The sequence below is a fragment of the Garra rufa genome, chromosome 10 (genome assembly GCF_049309525.1).
Source record: "Garra rufa chromosome 10, GarRuf1.0, whole genome shotgun sequence".
Taxonomy (NCBI): Eukaryota; Metazoa; Chordata; class Actinopteri; order Cypriniformes; family Cyprinidae; genus Garra; species Garra rufa.
Genome location: NC_133370.1, coordinates 48,131,864 through 48,146,599, shown reverse-complemented (window position 1 = coordinate 48,146,599; position 14,736 = coordinate 48,131,864). Strand labels below are relative to the sequence as shown.

General features: G+C 34.9%; 1 protein-coding gene across 1 annotated transcript in view; it reads right to left on the bottom strand.

The window, feature by feature from the left end:
* LOC141344614 (zinc finger protein 521-like) overlaps positions 1–13,899 on the bottom strand; it is a 68,821-nt gene extending 54,922 nt beyond the window's left edge. The window contains exon 1 of the mRNA XM_073849487.1: positions 13,738–13,899. The gene's annotated coding sequence lies outside the window, so the exon portion shown is untranslated. The remainder of the gene's footprint in view (positions 1–13,737) is intronic.
* Positions 13,900–14,736: the final 837 nt, after the last annotated feature.

Here is a 14,736-nt window from a genome sequence, read left to right as displayed (position 1 = left end):
GTAAAGTGCCTGAACATTCGGTTACAAAATTTAAGAATGGAAACAATCATTGGAAAACAAGCCATTGGAAATCCATTTTTGTTGCCCACAAATCTGAATACCGATGAGAATGCAACCCCATAATTGTTTGTCCTCAGTCTATATGGTGATTATGGTTACTTTGGTTGATGCAATTTCTAAAAAAAATATCCTTTGATGTTACTGTACAAATGGCCCCTTTCCAGCCAACCTGTATCTTACAAATAAGCCCCATATAGCCAACAAACATACAACAACATTATACGCCAATAAAGCGTTTTTACCAGTACCAGTGTTCCACCAACAGAGTTTGTGCTGCAAAATGTGCCTGCCACTTCATTAGAGACTCATTCTCTACCCATTAAACAGGAAATGTTCCTCCTGTATGCCAGGTGTGGAGAACTAAATGGATTTTTTGAAGCAGGAGGAGAACAAAGACTCCCACCTGCTTCATGAGAAATGAGGCTTTCTGGGAGGAGACTTCAGCTCTACCCCTGCGGTCTCCATTATACCTCCACTATCTGCACTTTCATTTCCTGGCACAGAGGAAAGGGATGCCTGACGAGACCTCCCCGCTGCTCTCTGGCACTGACTGACAGCCCAGAACGCGGCTTTGAAAAGCACCTTTAAAAAGAAGTCCTCCATCTGACACAATTAAGCTGAAAGGCCAATGGTTGCACAAAGGAAAGCTTTCTGCTCAAGCACAAAGATACAGTAAACTTCCGCCAAATAATGTAAAACTGCCAAATCATCATTTGACTTGCTAGTTATTTGACATTGTTCAAAAGCAACGATACGCCCGGGAGTCTTCCTTGAGTATACTGAGGAGTCTGGCAGTATATTTCATACTCTAGGGCTCAGACTGGAGAGCTGGAGAAATTACAATCGTGCTCTTCAAACTACACTAACTCTGTATCCCACATCTTTAAATATTAAAGGTATAGTTCACCCAAAAATGAACATGCTGTCATACTTTACTCCAGGTCTTAGGTTTGCTCCAAATCTGTATGAGATTCTTTCTTCTGCTGAACCTAAAAGAAGATATTTTGAATTATGTATTAAAACAAGATTATTTTTCATATCACATTGGCAGATTATTTTGCTTGTTTCAAGATAAAATACACTTAATTTTGACTTGGTTTTTCTGAAAACAAGACACACTGCAAAAAATGATTTTCTTACTTGGATTTTTTGTCTTGTTTCCAGCCAAAATATCTAAAAACACTTAAATCAAGAAGGATTTTGTAGACATGTAAAAATTATCTTCTTGTTTTCAAAAAAAAAAAAAATTAAGTGAGTTTTGCTTAGAACAAGCAAAATAATCTGCCAATGGGGAAAGAAAAAAAAATCTTATTTCAAACAGAAAACAAGATTATTTTTCTTAGCCAATCGGCAGATTATTTTGCTTGTTTCAAGGAAAAACACTTAGGCCCGGTTTCACAGACAGGGCTTAGACTAAGCCAGGATTAGGCCATAGTTCAATTAGGACATTTAAGTCATTTTTATAAACATGCTTGGAAAAAAACATTATACAGGTGTGCATCTTGAGACAAAACAAAGGCACTGATATATTTTAAGATCAATCAGTGCAATTTTGTTTCAGTTGAAACAGCTCAGACTTACATTTTAGTCTAGGACTAGGCTTAAGCCTTGTCTGTGAAACTGGGGGATAATGTTTTACTTCTTGATTTAATAATTTGTAGATATTTTGCCTGGAAACAAGACAAAAAATCTAAGTAAGAAAATAATTTTTGCAGTGCAGTTTCTGGTCCCTATTGACTTCCATAGCATTTTTCCATACTATGAATGTCAAGGGACCAACAACTGTTTGGTTATCTATATTCTTCAAAATATCTTCAATATTCATATAGGTTCAGAACAACTTGTAAACCCAGCAGCACAAACGGCATTGTAAAATTATAAGAAAAATCCATCAGTTTACCATCACTTAGTAAAGTCAAAATAATGAGTTTTTTTTCCCTTTTCTTTTCAATTTATCAGTTGATTTAACATCCTGCTGATACATCTGCACCTATCTTGACTTTTACATAATGAATCATTTGTGTTTGTCAATAACCTATTTAAAACATACAAAAAATGTGTTGTGATTTATTGAAGCAACATATAGCAAAAAACACATACATATTCATTTATGCAAACAAACTAGGTTACATGCGTGAACTGCTGGCTACATGGCAGAAATGCTCTTTAAAGTGGCACAGAGCATTCCTCGAATGACCATCCATCACGAGACCAGTCATGACTAATGATAGTCAAGATTCACTCTGCAAAAAATGCTTTTCTTACTTAGATTTTTTTGTCTTGTTTCCAGCCAAAATATCTAAAAATTCTTGAATCAGGAAGGATTTTCTAGACAAGTAAAAATTTGTGTCTTGTTTTTAGTAAAAACAAGTCAAAATTAGGTGAATTTTTGCTTAAAACAAGCAAAATAATCTGCCAATGGGGTAAGAAAAAAAATCTTATTTCAAGCAGACAACTAGATTATTTTTCTTACCCCATTGGCAGATTATTTTTTATTTTTAAATTCATTTTAGTATGACGCATAAAAATGCTACAACAGTATGTACAAACATTAAGCCAAATAAAACACATTTTTAAAATAACACAGATTTTTTGCATTTCACTTCTTTGTTGTATTCCAGGTAGTTATTATTAGGGCCCGAGCACCGATGGTGTGAGGACCCTATTGGAATTGCTTCTCAAAATGAACATGCTCAAAAACTCATGAAACTTTGCACACACATCAGAACTGGTGAAAATTAGTTAGTTAATTAATTAGAAGTGGGTTTGGCAAAATGGCTCAATAGCGCCACCTATACACGTTTAGCGGTGTGCGCTTTGAGCTACGCTTCACGTACATGCACAAAAATCGGGACGCACATGTAGCACACCAATACCTACAAAAAAGTCTCTTGGACCCAAATCCGAAACCCAACAGGAAGTCAGTTATTTTTCATTTTCTCAGCAAATTTTGTGTCTTTTTTGCCATTTTCAGCCGTCGTACTTGAACAAACTCCTCCTAGAGATTTATTCGGATCAACACTAAATTTGGTCAGTCTAATCTAAAGGCTGTGATGTTAAATCCTGAAGATCTAGAGTTTACGTTGGAGGGCGTGTCTGTGGCGCCCTGACAAATTTTGACGTTTTGCCAATGAAACAGAAGTTGCTATAACTCAGGTATATAATGTCCAATCTGCCCCAAACTTCACATGTTTGATAAGAGTCCTGACCTGAAGACATCTACATGCCCATATTCAGTTATAGTCATAGCGCCACCTGCTGGCAACAGGAAGTGACATGCTTTATGCTGTAACAAACTCCTCCTAGAAATTTATACAGATCAACACCAAAATTGGTCAGTCTAATCTAAAGGCCTTAGCGATGTTGAATTGCCAAGATCTTGAGTTTTCGTTGAAGGTCGTGTCTGTGGTGGCCTGACAAATTTCAATGTTTCGCCATGGAAATGGAAGCTGTTATAGCTCAGCCTCAAAGTTCTCATGTCCATTGCTGAAGACACATAAAGGCCAATATTTATGGGATACGTCATCCTTTGCACTAACTTAAATATACGATCTTCAATCTGCACCAAACTTCATATGTTTGATAAAAGTGCTGGCCTGAACAAATCTACATGCCAATAATCAGTTATAGGCATAGCGCCACCAGCTGGAAACAGGAAGTTTGGCACATATAAATGACTTTGACATATTTCTCCTATATGTACTGTATTAAAAGCATACTGCTCCCTGTCACTGTTTTCCTAAAGCCACCAGTTGGCGGTAAGCCCGGGTGCATTGTCCTTTCATCACTTCTTGCAGCTTTAATATTGTTATTGTTGTTTTAATACATCTATAGAGAGGACAAAAATATTGACCGATTTCTTTTGATAAAGGAAATCAAATGAAAATGAGTAATTCTTGAGAATATCAGCTTTTTCCCTTTCTGGAAAATCTGAAAGATCAACGACATTGATCAGCATCCCTCTAAAATGAATAGGATTTCCCAGAGCTAGAGCTACTCTCTGAAGTAAAACTCTTCAGACTTGACGTCACAGATGTAAAGAGTGAGATGGAGGTTTTTCAGAGGGCAGAGGACACGAGGAACAACACAACGACTGCATGAAACAAGACTCTCATGAGGCTAAACCTTTTACAGAAAGAGATTCAAACCAGTCTTCATGAAGTCAGTACATGTGAAAAAATGAAAGTATGACACCAACTACATATAAATCACTACTAAAATAATAGAATCATCTTCATTTAACCTCAAGGACAGAGGTTATTTAAAGTTATGACTCAAAATGTTTTTTTTTTTTTTTGAGTACACTTTTAAAAATAAAGGTGCTTCAAAGGTTTCTTCACAGGGATGCCATAGAAGAACCATTTTTGGTTTCACAAAGAACCATTCAGTCAAAGAACCATGTCTTAACTTTTTAAAATTTGAAGAACCTTCTTTCACTGCAAAGATCATTTTGTGAAACAGAAAGGTTCTCCAGATGTTAAAGGATCTTCATAGACCCATTTAGACAAAAAAAAAAAAAGTTCTTCTATGGAATCGTGAAGCACCTTTATTTTTAAGAGTGTATATGATATGTTAGTCTGCACAAGATTAAAGACATTTAAAAAGCTATCGGTTCTTAAAATCGCAGAAGAAACAGCAACAGTGACAGCTCTGCTTAATGGCTTTTCATGTTCTCCAGTGATAATCATCATAATTGAATGCAACATCGAAATAAATTAATGAGCTCTTCATCACGGACACTATGATCATTCTCTGGTGAAAAGAAAATATATTGCTAAATCATGACAAACACAATCACGCAGTTTAAATATAATGTATACAGTGTATGTATATAATTAATTTATACTAAGTGATACTAAACACTTAACATGTCCAAACATTTTTGAAAAGATTATAAATTAAATCTCTTTATCAGTCAGCATACTATTGATTAGTAATCTAACACAGTCAAAATATTTGTAAGTGAAACATTACAGAGCAGTTTTTTTTTTACTTTATGCATTGCAACAAATGATTTTCTTACTTAGATTTTTTGTCTTGTTTCCAGCCAAAATATTAAAAGAAAATTTAAAATCAAGAAGGATTTCCTAGACAATTAAAAATTATCTTCTTGTTTCCAATGGGGTAAGCAAAAAAAAATATATTTTTTTTTTCTTACCCAAATGACAGATTATTTTGCTTGTTTCAAGCAAGAACACACTTACTTTTTTTTAAATAAATTTTACTTGTCTAGAAAATCCTTCTTGATTTAAGAATTTTTTGATATTTTGGCTGGAAACAAGACAAAAAATCTAAGTGAGAAAGCATTTTTTTGCGGTACGAACATTGCTGTAAAGTGCACCTCAAAGCATCCAACTAATGAACATTAGTATAGGCAGTCTTATTTATGACCATCAGGAGATTGTGGCACAGCAAACACTGCAAACCACAGCCAGTGTGTGTGTGTGTGTGTGTGTGTGTGTACCTGGTATTCATCACGTTGTGGGGACCAAATGTCCCCACAAGGATAGGAATACCAGTAGATTTTGACCTTGTGGGGACATTTCTCAGGTCCCCATGAGGAAACAGGCTTATAAATCATGCACAATGAGTTTTTTTGATGAAGTAAAAGTATGCACAATCTCCTGTGAGGGCTAGGTTTAGGTGTAGGGTAGGTGTAGGGCGATAGAAAGTACGGTTTGTACAGTATAAAAACCATTACGCCTATGGAATGTCCCCATAAAACATGTAAACCCAACGTGTGTGTGTGTGTGTGTGTGTGTGTGTGTGTGTGTGTACTGGTATTCATCACGTTGTGGGGACCAAATGTCCCCACAAGGATAGGAATACCAGTAGATTTTGACCTTGTGGGGACATTTCTCAGGTCCCCATGAGGAAACAGGCTTATAAATCATGCACAATGAGTTTTTTTGATGAAGTAAAAGTATGCACAATCTCCTGTGAGGGCTAGGTTTAGGTGTAGGGTAGGTGTAGGGCGATAGAAAGTACGGTTTGTACAGTATAAAAACCATTACGCCTATGGAATGTCCCCATAAAACATGTAAACCCAACGTGTGTGTGTGTGTGTGTGTGTGTGTGTGTGTGTGTGTGTGTGTGTGTGTGTACTGGTATTCATCACGTTGTGGGGACCAAATGTCCCCACAAGGATAGGAATACCAGTAGATTTTGACCTTGTGGGGACATTTCTCAGGTCCCCATGAGGAAACAGGCTTATAAATCATGCACAATGAGTTTTTTTGATGAAGTAAAAGTGTGCACAATCTCCTGTGAGGGCTAGGTTTAGGTGTAGGGTAGGGTTAGGGCGATAGAAAGTACGGTTTGTACAGTATAAAAACCATTACGCCTATGGAATGTCCCCATAAAACATGTAAACCAGTGTGTGTGTGTGTGTGTGTGTGTGTGTGTGTGTGTGTCTGATGCAGACGGGCAGCTCTGAGTAAATGTCAGCGTGAGACGAGAAAGTGTTTGCATATGAGCGGATGATGTATGTCTTCGGCCTGTGGACATTTATTCCCTTAAGCAATAACGCTGTCACCTCTGTTCAGCGCATTATATATTAAAATGGCCTTTTGTAAAAAATAAAAAATAAAATATATAAAAAAGGCTATATGAAATTTCTTTTTAAAGGGGTCATCGGATGCACATTTTCCACAAGTTCATATGATTCTTTAGGGTCTTAATGAAAAGTCTCTAATATACTTTGGGTAAAAAAATTAAATAGTTCAATAGTAGTGTAAAAAAACTTTTACCTTGTCAAAATCAGCTCTGCAAAATATCAGCTCATTTTATAGCTCGGCCTGGCCCTCTCTGCTGATGGATTACAAGCCGTAATGTTTACTTCAGCCACATTTAGCCATGTTTATCAGCGAAACTTGCCAACAAGCACATTATTAAGACAGGCCATTTGCAAAGATGCATAAAAAACCCTTATACTCACGTCTGCTGTGGGTGAAGCTGCATCACGAATGATTCACACGAACATAGACGCATATGTAGATCGGGATCAGCACTTTCCTTTCAAAAACTAAAGTAATGTTGTCCTCTGCTTCTTAAGTGGCTCAGATGTCGGGAGTAAATGACGACTGCTATGTTCATTATTACATCCAACAACAGAACACCTCAATCGCTCAATTAGAGTCTTCCTCTGCACCTGAGTCACACAATGGTGATCAGAGTCAAACTGTTTGAGCTCGGTGAGGGCGGGGCTAAGATAAGGCTCTCATGTCAATCAAATGTGTTTCGTCACAACGACAAGAAGCTGAGAATGACCTGATTTTAAAAAGGTGATATTACTTTTAAAGATTAAAAAAAATACCACTGGGTGGATTTTTATCATTGTAGGGTGGTTGTGTAGACAAACTACAAACACACATTAATGTTCAAACAACATGGAAAAGTTAGTTTTGCACCCAATGACCCCTTTAAGATCCAAACACACGGCTCATATGTATTTAAACTAGACCAGGATTTCACATACTCTTATTGACCTCCATCACCTCCACTGACACGTTTACAGCCCTGTACATTACACTCTTCACTCTATCCAAAGCCTAAGCTTTATCTGTATGAACAGCGCAAGTAAGAAAGTCTAGGTGTGACCTAATGAGTGTTTCTTTACAACTTGAAAAGCAGAACCTGGCATAGTAACTCCAACATAATGGGTGAAATTGCCTAGGAATGTACAATATAATTTAGTAAAATGTAAACCTTAAATGCTAATTTGTTTTAAGGGGAGACACTGAAGGCAAAAACACCATTTTTTTGGCGTTTTTATAAAGTGTTTTTTCGACTAGTTAACAGAAAACATCTGAAAGACACTGTTAAGTGTTTCTTTTATAGCACTTTATCTATTTGTGTCAGATTTCAATTACAATCCATATTTTTAAAGGACGTTTTCTCAAAATTATTTTTTTTTCTCCTACACTGAGCCAAAAATCTCCACTTCAGTAGCACTTACACAAACCAAACTTGACATTTTTATTCCTGTCTATATTCTGAAGGTTTTTACAGAGGGATTTGTTCATATATAATATGTTTGATTTTCTACAACATTATTAAAATACATTGTTTTCTGTCTGTTCTAAGTTTTTTTCTGAATTATGGAGTGACAAAATGTGACCCTGGACCACAAAACCAGTCATAAGGTAAAATTTTACAAAACTGAGATGTATACATCTATGTGAATATGAAAGCTCAATAAACAAGCTTTCTATTGATGTATGGTTTGTTAGGATAGGACAATATTTGGCCGAGATACAACTGTTTGAAATCTGGAATCTGAGGGTGCAAAAAAATGAAAATACTGAGAAAATCACCTTTAAAGCTGTCCAAATTAAGTTCTTAACAATGCATTTTACTAATCAAAAATTACATTTTGATATATTTACAGTAGGAATTTTACAAAAAATCTTCATGGAACACGATCTTTACTTAATTTCCTAATGATTTTTGGCATAAAAGAAAAATCAAAAATTTTGAACCATGCAATGTATTTTTGGCTATTGCTACAAACATACCCCAGCGACTTAAGACTGGTTTTGTGGTCCAGGGTCACAAATGAGTTACCCAAAGTCCCCTCTGTAAAAACATTTGACTCTAATGTAAAAAAAAATAATAATTTTGAAACTGACCTAATTTAGTGCTTAATTTTTTTGAATTAGAAATGTATGCAAATTAGCGCATATTTCATTAAATTATGCCTCATTTGCATATTTAAACCTAACATTTTAAAAAACTTGTAATACAAAAAAAAATTTGCAGTTATCAATGTAATCAATCAACTGGGTAAGTAAAGTGATAACTATTAATTAATGTTTTTACCCTATTCACCTGCAGTGTCTCGCCTTAAATAAAAGTGCTTATATATATGTAAATAGCTGAAAAGAGAAAACTGGACCAACTTTGTACATGACACCTTTATATATAACACTAACAATATCTATTCTCAATATCTATTTTTTCACCTACACTGGAAAAAAAAAACAAGTACATATGCTTAATTTTTATTTGGCAAGTTTTTGCATGCACATTTTTGAGTAAAATTTAAGTATGGAATTAAGTAAAATCTACTTAACTAATTTAAGTAGAATTAGCAAAGGAAATAAGTAAATTTAACATGCAGTTAGAGTCGATGGGAGATAAGTAATTTCTACTTAATTATTTTAAGTTTACTCTGCAGTCCTTAAGTACAATTCACTAAACTTTACTCAAACGTCATGGCACTGAAAAAAATGCTATTAAAGCATGTGGTTTACTTACAAACATGTGCATAAGCAAGTCGACAGCTCCTTATTGTTTTTAAGGTTATATGTTGACTCAAAGTAGTTACTAACCAAATGAACAGAGACCTCAATACTTGGCACCTGATACACAATGACGGTAACAATCGGTGAATAGTTTTTGAGTATGAATGGGTCATTTTGAGTAGAAAATGAACTCTAGATGTTACAAAACAGCAAGTTACTTAATCTAACAACAAGAGCAAACATAAAACAGTGCAAATACATCTCGAAAACAGCAAAAACTTTAACCTTATTAATTATTCATGCCCAATTGCATGATGGGAACAACAGGATCATGACTTTGATATTTATTTAATCTTTGTAAAAATAACAAACAATTCCAAGTTCAAATTTTAAATTCTACAAGCTTGAATTGAGTACTAATATTGATTTTACTCTTTGTTTTATTCTTGCCTGAACTCAATTATTTAATGTAGAAATTGCATTTGTTTTTCTGTAATCTGTATTACCGCAAAATCATTTTTACCAGTGTACTCACACACTGCTATTAATGATAACCAGTAAACCAGAAGAATAAAAGCAACTTAATTCAAGCAGCTAATATTCATCATCATTTTATTTATCCAGTTGATCTAATTCATTTTTATACCTGATTAAATTGTAAAAAAAATTACATAAAGAAAAGTAATGCAATATAAAAACATAAAAGTTCCCATGTCATATGAGCTGTTTTTGATTAGTTGCATTAAAACTAATTGTGTAATCCAATGAACTTGTTGTGTTTACTGTGTGCTGTATTTGCAGATGTTGAGGTTGGATATGTGTAAATGGGTTTGGTGGTGTGGGTAGGTTTAATTGTGTAATTATAGCTGTAACTACTGAAATTAATTACAGATGTAGTTAGTTGCATAAGTGTGCATTTACAGGCAGCTATTCTGTACACTACTGCATACAAGCATGTGCACATTAAGTGTGGTGTATGAAATGATTAGCCCAAATATGCCCAAAATATGTCTAAATCATGGACTTCTTGAATAATAACCTCACAAATTACAGTAAACAATATACTCAAACATGATAACACTAGTAACAGCATGCTACTCAAGGCCTTCTGTGCAAGTTCTGGGAGGACCATCTTATCCTAAGTGGCTTTTTTATGTTTAAGTTTATGTTTATTTAACTATTCTTAATACAATATGAGATCACTATTTTCTGGAGACATAAACCGTTTAAACTGACTAAATCTCACGTATGTTTTCATTCATATGAAATGGCAAACTTAAGGATGTGTTGAGATAATATTTGTCACACTGGACCACAAAAGGGTCTTTTTTTATTGATATATGGTTTGTTAAATATAAAGGTGCTTCACAATGCCATAGAAGAACCTTTTTTTGTCTAAATAGTTCCATAAAGAACCTTCAACACATAAAGAACCATTCTGTTTCACAAAAGGTTCTTTGTGGCGAAAGAAGGTTCTTCAGATTATAAAAAAGGTAAGAAAGAGATGGTTCTTTAAAGAACCTTTGGCTAAATGGTTCTGTGTGGAACCAAAAATGGTTCTTCTATGGCATCGCTGTGAGGAACCTTTTAAAGCACCTTTATTTTTGTAGTTTACAACTATTTGACAATGGCCTTTAAGTTGTCCAAATGAAGTTCTTAGAAATGCATATTACAAATCAAAAATGAAGTTTTGAAATATTTATGGTAGGAAATTTACAAATATCTTCATGGAACATGATCTTTACTTAATATCCTAATGATTTTTGGCATAAAAGAAAAATCGATAATGCATTGTTGGCTATGGCTACAAATATACGCATGCTACTTAAGACTTTTTTGTGGTCCAGGATCACATTTTGTCCCATCTATGATCAGGAGGAATAAAAGAGTTATTACAGAATAGTTTATTACAATTTTACAAAGTGGTTCCAAGCATGACATAAGCAGCTAATTTAGTTTTTAACTTTTGTGGAATTGGTAGCATATTTAAAATATCAAAATTATTTAATAAAAAAGAATGCTTTTAGAAATAAAAGTCATTTTCCTCCAAATTAAAAAAAAAAATCTAAATATTGAGAAAATCGCCTTTAAAGTTGTCCAAATGAATTTCTTAGAAATGCATATTACTAATCAAAAATTAAGTTTTGATATATTTACGGTAGGAAATGTACAAAATATCTTCATGGAATATGATTTTTGGCCTAAAAGAAAAATCGATCATTTGACCCATACAATGTATTTTTGGCTATTGCTACAAACAGACCCATGCTACTTAAGACTGGTTTTGTGGTCCAGGATCACATTTTGTGCCATCTATGATCAGGAGGAAAAAATGAGGTGAAGTGGTTCCAAGCATAACATCAGCAGACAATTTAGTTTTTAGCTGTAATTATAACAGGCAGCATATTTACAATACAAAAGTTATTTTATAAAAAATTAATGCTTTTAGAAATAAAACAGTAATTTTCCTCCGAATTAAAAAAAAAAAAAAAATCTAAATATTGAGAAAATCTCCTTTAAAGTTGTCCAAATGAAGTTCTTAGAAATGCATATTACTAATCAAAAATTAAGTTTGGATATATTTACGGAAATGTACAAAATATCTTCATGGAATATGATTTTTGGAATAAAAGAAAAATAGATCATTTTGACCCATACTATGTATTTTTGGCTATTATAAAAAAATGAGGTAATACAGAATCGTTTTATACAATTTTACAAAGTGGTTCCAAGCCTTACATAAGCAGCTAATTTAGTTTTTAACTTTTGTGGAATTATAACAGGCAGCATATTTAAAATATCAAAATTGTTTAATAAAAAAGAATGCTTTTAGAAATAAAAATCATTTTCCTCCAAATTAAAACAAAAATCTAAATATTGAGAAAATCGCCTTTAAAGTTGTCCGAATGAATTTCTTAGAAATGCATATTACTAATCAAAAATTAAGTTTCGATATATTTACGGTAGGAAATGTACAAAATATCTTCATGGAATATGATTTTTGGCATAAAAGAAAAATCGATCATTTGACCCATACAATGTATTTTTGGCTATTACTACAAACAGACCCATGCTACTTAAGACTGGTTTTGTGTTTCAGGATCACATTTTGTCCCATCTATGATCAGGAGGAAAAAAAGGTATTACAGAATAGTTTAATACAATTTTACAAAGTGGTTCCAAGCATGAGATAAGCAGCTAATTTAGTTTTTAACTTTTGTGGAATTATACCAGGCAGCATTACATTACAGAGCTTATTTAAAATATCAAAATCATCTAATAAAAATGAATGCTTTTAGAAATAAATCAGTCATTTTCCTCAAAATTAAAAAAAAAAAAATCTCTGATTCGCCTCTCAGACTTTGTTTACAAACATAAGTTATTAAATCCAATGCGACAGATAAAGAGCATCATCATTGCCAAAGACTCTCTTGGCGCTAATCAAGATCACAATCAGACTAACTTGAATGCAAAGCAAGAACGCATCAGAACAACATGAGGACAGTCCTGAAAATGTTGTAATGGCCATACGACCTATGTCGTAATGTTTACTGGTAAGCACCACTTTCATGATAGAGCTCAGCCACTCCAGTCACGTGTTGTGTCACTCCAAACTTGCATGCCAATTTAACATCCAGATCGTATATGACCACTTCATGCACACATCGCCCTGAACTCTCCAACCAGACCAGCAGACATCAAACACAGCGCAAGAGTGGCTCCATGTTTCCGATTCCTTCTGCTGCTTGTAAACACTGTCACACATAGTTCACAAAGCAAATCTGTGGGTTTTATAGTTGTGCGCAAAGCTCTCGCATCCAAACGCACCAACATTTGCGCACCTCAGAAACAACGGTGTTGTATAACGCATGCATTTACCCCGAAAAGGTGTTTGACATCCTACAAAATTCCGTTTTCGTTTCTCGAAAAGCAGAGATGGAGGTTGACTTACCTTTCAGAGCTCTTGGTTTGGCTTGTTTGCGGCGCGACATCCTACAGAAACCCGCTGAAGATCATGCATTTATATCTATATCTCCTCTAATGTGATCATAAAGCTGACACGAGATTACTGCACATTCGAGGTAAAAACCCACAGTGGTGTTGGTCAATCCTGTGTCTGTTTAGAGCAGCTGAAGAGTTAAAATGTCAAATCCATCTAATACCGCGGTGTAAATTCATCTACATGTTTGATTTTATCAGTTCCTACATTGCACGATAGATCTCAAACGCCGGTGTAAATGTGCGAAAAATTTCTAATAAGGCGAAAAACGACTAAAAATGAATTATTTCCCTACACTGGCACGAGCTAAAGACTAATTGAGACTGTCAATTTTCTCATTTCATCTGAGAATCAGAACTCAGTCTGTCTTTTTTTTTTTAAATAAAAAAAAGAGTCGGAGAGGAACATGCGAGCTCCCTCCTCATCACCAACCTGCGAGGTCTCGCTCTGCGCTGTCGCTCCGGTAGTCCACATAATAATGGAAAATGGAAGCGAGGCCCCCAAAGCCATGAGGACGGCTCCAGAGGGGGCCCCATCCCCGCGGGGACGCGCCCTGTGCGTAATCACGGAGGAAATCATTGTCAGCCTGCTGCTCTCAAACACTGACAGAGAGGCATGATTAAAATCCGCGGGGCGTCGGCAAGATCTGGCGTCTGGATCGGGGAGTCGCCGGATCAGGAGTCCTGGACTTCTGTCGCGTCTTATGAAGGCAGATTGGTCCCCCTTCTGGTAGACGAGATTCAGCGTAGCCTATATAGACGGGTCTCTGGGAGAAATGCACGTTCAAATACAGAACCATTTCACATTTTTAATTGCATATTACCTTTCAGATTGGATATTAAAAGGTTATGCCTCGGTACGTTTCTAGACATAGGAGTTGTGTTACTTACCACAGATTTATCAATTTTATTTTAATTTTTTTAGGTTTGCTTTTCCATAGATATCCTTACAATTGTGAAAGGATGGACTGAGCACATTATTGTAATGAAATGCACAACTTACTTTAATATTGGTGTTTTTGAATGCATGTGAATATAGTTACATTTGTATGAGAGAGATACAATTTCGTTGTATGTCACATGCAATGACAATAAAGGTATGATGATGATATAATATGATATATTTTATGGAAGTGTGTCGTTTTTCATACACTCTTAAAAATAAAGGTGCTTCACAATGCCATATAAGAACCTTTTTTGTCTAAATGGTTCCATAAAGAACCTTTCTGTTTCACAAAAGGTTCTTTGTGGTGAAAGAAGGTTCTTCAGATTATAAAAAGGTAAGAAAGAGATGGTTCTATAAAGAACCTTTGACTGAATGGTTCTTCGTGGAACCAAAAATGGTTCTTCTGTGGCATCACTGTGAAGAACCTTTTAAAGCACCTTTATTTTTAAAAGTATACAAAGCACAATTTAACGCATAAACACCTTA